Here is a 7,757-nt window from a genome sequence, read left to right as displayed (position 1 = left end):
GTTTTAATTATCCACTTCCTGATGTTTAAAATCACACTTAAACCCAGCAAAGCAAAAAAAAACAAATAATGCCATTTTTCAGCACTACTAACAAAACGTCACCGGTTTTTCACAGAAACGGGTTAAATCATTTATTTTGTTTACACTATTTTTTTCAGGATTAATCCGTGTGTATAAATTATATCAGATTGTCGAAACTTTGAATAACACACGAAGAAATATTATTTATCTAGTTTTTTTTACATGACTTCTGTTCGTAGGTATATAATTAACCAAAATGTCAGAATGTTAACTATAACAAAATGTTAAGTTCAATCACGACTTGTGTGTATGAACAACATGTTTTTGTTTATTCTTATTTGTTTGTTTTGGTCTTTTGTTATTGTTTAAGAAGCATGTTGTCGCGCGGCATTTTTCTTAAAAAACTTAAAATTGGATCAGAGGTTAAAACACTTGACCAAACTGAATAATATTTTTTTTATCAAAGGTGTTACAAATATCTAAGACCGATTTGTGCTACTTAACTTATTTGTGTTTCAAATTCTAAAATAAATGTCATTAAATAAATCAATTTTTAATGATTTTGAACAAATTTGGTAGTTATTTGTAATGCCTACCATGTAAATATAAATTATTTAAAAAAAAACCTTTTGAAGGGCATCAATTTAAATTACAAACGACCGTATTACGCTGGAACACTATTTAATGTGTCTATACAGGGTGCCCGGGAAGAATATTTATATTGTTCCATACAAACAATCCAACTGCCTTAAAACATTGGAATTTAGAAAAAATATATTTCAATTTTTTACTTAATCATGTAAAATAACCCCCCAAAGTTAGCGCACTTTACCCACGCACCCACTATACAAATATAAAAATAAATGGATAATTCTTTGTTTTTCTCCTGTATTTTGACTGAAAACTTCTGGACCGATTTCAAGTGGAATGTCTGTCAAGTGGAATGGCTCGTTTACACCGAAGCTTATAAAAGCCATGGTTGATTCAATAGACATGACAAGCCAGTTTTGAGATGCAAACATCTATCGAGTCATTGACATCCTACAGCAACAATTCACTCTCTAGAACAAACATACTATCGCTAAAAGTTGTGATTAAAAACAGGATGAAATAATGATATTATTTAATCGATGTAGAAATTAATCTGTTTTTTAGAAATTAATAACCTTTTGAATGAATTGAAATTTTATTTTTAAAAACTGTAAAAAAGCGTAGAGCTACAATTAGAGGCGCTACTGCTTACTAATATCTCGACAAATCTTGTTTCACTATTAGAACGCGAAAAGCGGTGCGCGTATGCAGATTCTATAGTTTTAGTTAGAGCGTTGGGAGAGTTGGAGGTCAGTTGGGGGTAAAAAAGCGGAAACTGTTTTTTTTTTCATGTGTAAATATAAAACATCAATGTTTTAAAACAAGATTAACTTGTCGCATTCCGCTTCACGCTTAAAACGCAATAATATATAAATAACACATGGTTTCAACAAAATTACTACAAGAAACAACTATTTATGTCGAGAAGATAGTAAAAGAAGTTCATTAAAGTTCCATTTTTTTCTCAAACAAAGTTAAGTTTGAAGGTTAGGAAAAACGCATAAATTATTAAAATAACTAAAGTAACAACCTACAAACCTTTTTGTCTCCATTAGACAAAATTATAATTTTGTATTTTGCATATATAATAAAAAATGGGGAGTCTAACAAATATCGTCATAAAATCTTAAAAAAATAAATTATGTTCAACACTAATATTTAACATTCACTTGTCGAACACTGTCTCTAAAATGCAACGAAGAGTTATCAAGAGATTATCAGAGAAAATTTATTAAAAAAAACTTACTATTTGCGTAACTTATGAAACAATCAATGTTGTGAAATGGACAGTAAATTAAGGTTTCTGGATTCTTATGTATTACTTACAAAAAACTACTCCGTAATATATTGGTCCATAACCCTTTCATGGAGAAAAGGACAAAATAAATAAATAACACACAACAAATAAACGAGGCTGAAATCAACATAGGTAGGTGGTAGGTATTGATGCTGATATTTAGCAGTTTCCAAGAGTTTCAACTTCAAAATTCTTATACACATTAAAAAATATGAACAATAATGTTAGAGGATTCATATAAAGACATAAAAAAGGAAACACGAAACAATTGCATGTCTCAACAATCCTCTTGAGACATTAACTATCCCGTAGCCAAGTGGGGGAGCAGGTAGTACCCAAAAATTCTATCCTCCTTATATCAGCTTACACACTTGACATATCATTGTAGTATTTTATATATTTCTGCGCAAATACATAAGTAACCATTAATAATTGACTGAATAATTGGGATTTCTATAGTTTAAAAGCCTATAATGCATGGGGTCGTCGGAATACCCACTTGGTTACAGACGTTTTGTTTGGCATCTTGGCCTGTCAAGAGTTAACAAACACAAATTAAAGACATAGACACTACTTTTCAATCAAATCTTTCTTTTGTTTGACTAAAAATAGTTTTGAATATTCCTTACAAGGATGGATACTGGAATTGATAGTACGTATATTCATTCATATATAGGTAAACCTCTTTTATACCTTTTTATTTCTGGGAGATGGTTCTTATACATTCATATAATTACAGGTAATTGAAACAATTTCATTGATTTTTGAATATTTATTTCAATAATATTGAAAATTGCACATATAGCCTAAACGGAGGCTTAAACAGGCTTAAAAAAACAAAACAAAACACATTCCCAAAGCATTTTTATTAAATTTCGTTAGTTTTTAGCATTATTTGTCATTTTTACAAAGAATGCATATTCAGTTATGTCGAATAATTTAATAGGTAGATCTGATGTTAAATATTGAAGATTAATTTAGTTCATTCATCCTCAATGGTGTCCACCTCCATGGTGCCCCCCCTGGCCCCCGCCGTACCCTCCGCCCCCGTTGTGCCCCCCGCCCCCTTGGTGTCCCCCGCCCCCGTTGTGCCCCCCGCCCCCATCGTGCCCCCCACCCCCATAGTGTTGGGCGGCAGGCTCGGGGCCGGGGGCGGGAGCGGGTAGGGCAGATGCGCACAGCACCAGGGCGACGAGGACGACAAAGAACATCTGGAAACGTCAAAGAAACACTGTTATTCAAATTGAATTTTTAAATACAAGACAAACATTCCCTGGTTACGAATTACCTGACAGGTTTTGAAAACCTCCTGCTTTCTACATTATAGTAAGAAAATGTAGCTTTGCAATGATGGGGTCTCACGTAAATAACTTTCCCTAAAATACGCGCAGTTAGAGTTCAATAAAACGATACGAACTTGGGATTTTATGTATTGGTGCATAGTAAGTAGATACACACTTTCAACAGTGACGTTTTGAGAAACAATTAATAGCCATAAAGGGACAAAGGTGTATAGGGTACGATAAAGTTTTTACAATAGAAAAAGTAAAAAAAAAACTTTTTAAATTTTTAAGTGTTAAACAATAATATTTACGATGGAATAGTGATTCAATTCTCATCCCGGTACTTAAAACCTTAAATATTCGAGTAATTGAGCAGTATTTTTACGTTGATCAGTTTAGTTTACTGGCAATCTGGAGGTCGTGGGTTCAAATAACGGTAAATTTTATTAGATTAATTTGTGTTATTGCACAACGTATTCATTCAAAATAATTACAGGATGTCCGGGGTGCACAAACTTCGAGAGGTGATTCTACACGAAAAAAGAAAATTAACTTTTTTCGAAAATTCAATATTTTAAGGCAGTTTTCAGGTACAAAAATTTAATTGTTTGTGTGAAAAAATAATATTCTTCCATGGAAAAAAAAACAACGGAAATTCGTAAAAAATAAGGTATTTACCTTTTTTACTTGTACCATCATGTAGAATCACATTTTTATGTGAAACCGTACAAGAGTCCAACTGCTCCCATCCGTCAGGAGTAAGAGAGACAGTTGGGGTATGTTGTGAAGCTGAAGGTAATGGGGAGGGGAAGGAGATGGGAGAGAGGGAGGTGGAGAAGTACCTGGCTATTCAAATCTAGTAAAAGTGATAGCCAGATAAAAGTGGTGACCAGCAGTAAAAAAACACAAAAATGGTCATAGCAACAGGTTAAATAATTTAGAAGATTTTGAAATGAAGAAAGTCTTTAAAATCAAAATGCAAATTCTTAAAAAAACAATTAAATGTGTCCAATAACCCAATATTAAGTATTTTTCCCATAAACTAATAAAAATTCCATTATCCATTAATCACCTGTTCAGGTGACGCTTTGTCTTTTTAGATATAATATTATGCCCCATCACATACACTACTGCATCTGTCTCTTTCCCTCTGTTACCATGTTAGATTTTACATTCATGCTGACTGTTTCTTTATTTTATGTTATGTTTTTATGTTGTATCTCACTCCATTTGTATACATAAACACAATATATTTTTAGATTAGTTTAATTTTGTACACTGAAGATGCTTTGTGATAAGCGAAACCGGTCGTTCATAGCAAATTAAATAAATAAAATTTCGTGGTTATAAACAAAGTAATTGTGTTATTTTCATTGATCAAATTAATAATGTCAAACCACAAAGTGACTGCTTTCTACCAAAATATATTTTTAATCTATAATAATCTAATATTTTTGTCATCTTAGGATTACACAGAACAAGCATTTTAAGGCCTAGTGAGGTAAGTTAAGTAATGAATTCAATTAAATTTTGTGGAAAATTAATTATGTGGGTACCTACATTTATTGTGTGAATCTGCAAAAATAATATATCGATATTTCAAAACTTCCAAATCTACAATGTACAAAAACTTTTTTATTTAAAAAAATATATCTGAATACTCCACTGCCAAACATAAATACTCAACCAGAGAAATAAGCCAGAATATACTGGGTAATGAGTACTCCCAGTTTGAATACATATTTGGACAGAAAAAATATTAAATTTTATGCTACGAAATTATACAACGCTTCTACCAAATCAAAGAAAAATAATAACGAAATGAATAAATTTAAAACAAAATCAAAAAATTAAAACATGTCTGAGAGAACAAAGTGATAATCAACTTACAAAAAAGCCCCCGCATTTCGAATTTCTGCCGATATATATAATATTTTCGTTAACTCTTTAAGTTTTTAAGATCCGAAAAAAATATATGTTATTTTTGAAGATAATATCTTAAAACGTTAATTATTCCCTTGATAGAAAAAATCGCAAAGTAAGCTCCGAAAATTATTAAAAACAAGTTTTTTACTGTTATTTAATATGTTATAGGTATGAAAAAAATCATAGTGTATCTTTCATCGCAACTAAAGCATTTGTCAAGAGATTTTTGCCATATTTCAAGCGAGTCATGTTTTATTAAATATTTTCACCATTTTGCTTATTTATTATGGTTTTTTATATTAGAGCGCTCCCTCTAACGTTCATATTTACATATCTCCCTTTCAAACCATCTTAGAACGCTTACTACGGAGCCTTAAGAAGACGATGTAAAGACAACTTGAAACCATCTTGAAACTAAATACAAAATTTGAAAGACTACAGGCTACCTCAGAATAGGAAACCCTAGTGAGGAGGACTATGAAAAAATGAATTTATTATACAATATTATTGTACAAACTTAAACTAAAAAATAAACGCCGATTTTTCCACACTGAAACTGCACGGAATTAGACGACTAACTCAATTAAGATGTGTGATTTAAAAATGATATTTTAAAACTTCGTTATATGGATTATTGTTTCTTGTTTTAATCGTCTACAAACGCATTCCTTAAATTCAAGAATAGAAACATTTTTTTAATAATTAGGTGATTAAGGTGTGGGGCGGGGAGGGGGGAGTTAATTTCTGGAGATTTACATAATACAAATATTTACCGATTTCATTGTTGATAAGTTGATTTTATCCGTAGACAGATTGAACACTTTGTTTGATAACTGGTTAGTTTCTCACAGCTCAAGGAGATATGCCCGGAAAAGCCCGATGCACGGATGTTTTATAACAAATAATTCGGGATATTTTTGCACACGGGATTGGCACTTACCGGTAACCAGTTGTACTGTGCCATTATCTCGCACGGCACTAAACACTTTCGTAACCCCATCACATCACCATGAATTCATTCGGGTATGGAGCAAGTGAAAAGGTATCTAACCATATGTTTTAAACACATCATTTAATTTTCTATTTTGTTTTCATGAATGATTGCAAATCTTGGAAATTAAAATTAATCCAATCGCGACATCCGATCGAACTATCATTTAAATGCTTGCTTTGCCTGTACATCAAGTGGGTGCCGTTTGAGGGTTACCCTTTGACCTCTCCAGCTGGACTTTCTCGACCTATCGCATCGCCCGCAGTGGGAGAGATGCATTCGTCTGACCTTCAGATTAATACCCTTCCCTCATATGTTTTCCTTCTCAAAAAATACTCTCCTTCCTTTCCTTAAAAGGACCCTCCACACAGTATCCCCAAAGTTGACATAGACCCCAAATGTATTTTTGTCAGGCCTCCTTCCTAAAATTAATAATTATGGCACTAGAAAGAATTTTAAACAAAAGGTTTTTTATTGGTCAGAAAATGTTTTGTCTGTAAATAAAACGCTAAAAAAACGAGCAGCACCTAACTAATAATTTCAACGAAATGATGAATCTACTAAGAATATTTCAGAGGTGTCTTTGTTTAGTAAAATCTAGTCTAAAATCTTTGTCTTTGTTTAGTAAAACCTAGTCCACAAAGAGTTAATAATAACATACCTTCGACGCGGGTAGTTTTTATGGACGCTAATACTTTTTATTTTAGTATATCAATGTACACAACAACAGACTGAGGGTAATCATAAAAAAATTTCTAAGAAATAACAAAGAATAAAAACCAACCACCCAATAATAGCGTACAAAATATATTAATGTAAAACAATACGTAGTTAACCAACTCCGCCATCAACTAATTCAAGGTACGACAAGCATCGATATCTTTATACTAAACTAGATTAAGTACCCGGCGTTGCACGGGTATTTTTTTATTTGTTTAAACTTCAATAGAAACCCTAGTGGCTTACTGATTTTTAAAATCACATTTAACTCCAATAAAGCAATACAAACCACCTAACCAACCTAACCTAACCAACCTACCTAACTAAACTAACCCAAGCAACTTACCTAACCAACCTAACCTAACCTAACCAACCTAACCTAACCAATCGAACCTAACCTACCTAACCTAACCTAACCTAACCTAACCAACCTAACCTAACCTAACCAACCTAACCTAACCTAACCAACCTAACCTAACCTAACCTAACATAACCAAACCTAACCTAACCAAGCCTAACCTGACCAACCTAACCTAACCAACCTAACCAACCTAACCTAAACAACCTAACCTAACCAACCTAATCTAACCAACCTACCTAACCAACCGAACCCAACCAACCTAACCTAACCAATGTCTTTTTGTGTTTCTATAATATAAATTAAATTTAAATAAAATACAAGCAAACAATTCCGTTTTTAAACATTAATATAACGTCACCGATTTTTCAAAAGAAACGTGGTAAATTAATTATTTTGTTGAAATTTATTTAGGGAATAATCGGTGATGCATAAATTATGCCAAGTTATAGAAACATCAAATAACAAGGATGCGAAGAAATACTGCATAGTTTTTGTACATATTGTGTTCCAATTGTGAGTACATAATTTGCCAAAATATCATAACAATAACAAAAACATCACGAATTT

General features: G+C 32.3%; 1 long non-coding RNA gene across 1 annotated transcript; it reads right to left on the bottom strand.

Annotated features, from left to right (window-relative positions):
• Positions 1–2,758: 2,758 nt before the first annotated feature.
• LOC149418878 (uncharacterized) lies at positions 2,759–5,978 on the bottom strand. Its single transcript, XR_016302994.1, has 2 exons — positions 5,892–5,978; positions 2,759–3,120 (listed from the first exon to the last, which is right to left on the bottom strand). It is a non-coding gene; the product is annotated as an uncharacterized LOC149418878 (long non-coding RNA).
• Between the last annotated feature and the right edge of the window lie 1,779 nt (positions 5,979–7,757).

Source organism: Hesperophylax consimilis, chromosome 13 (assembly GCF_061612785.1).
Source record: "Hesperophylax consimilis isolate HC1 chromosome 13, BYU_Hcon_1.0, whole genome shotgun sequence".
Lineage (NCBI taxonomy): Eukaryota > Metazoa > Arthropoda > Insecta > Trichoptera > Limnephilidae > Hesperophylax > Hesperophylax consimilis.
This window is presented reverse-complemented; position numbering and strand designations above follow the sequence as displayed.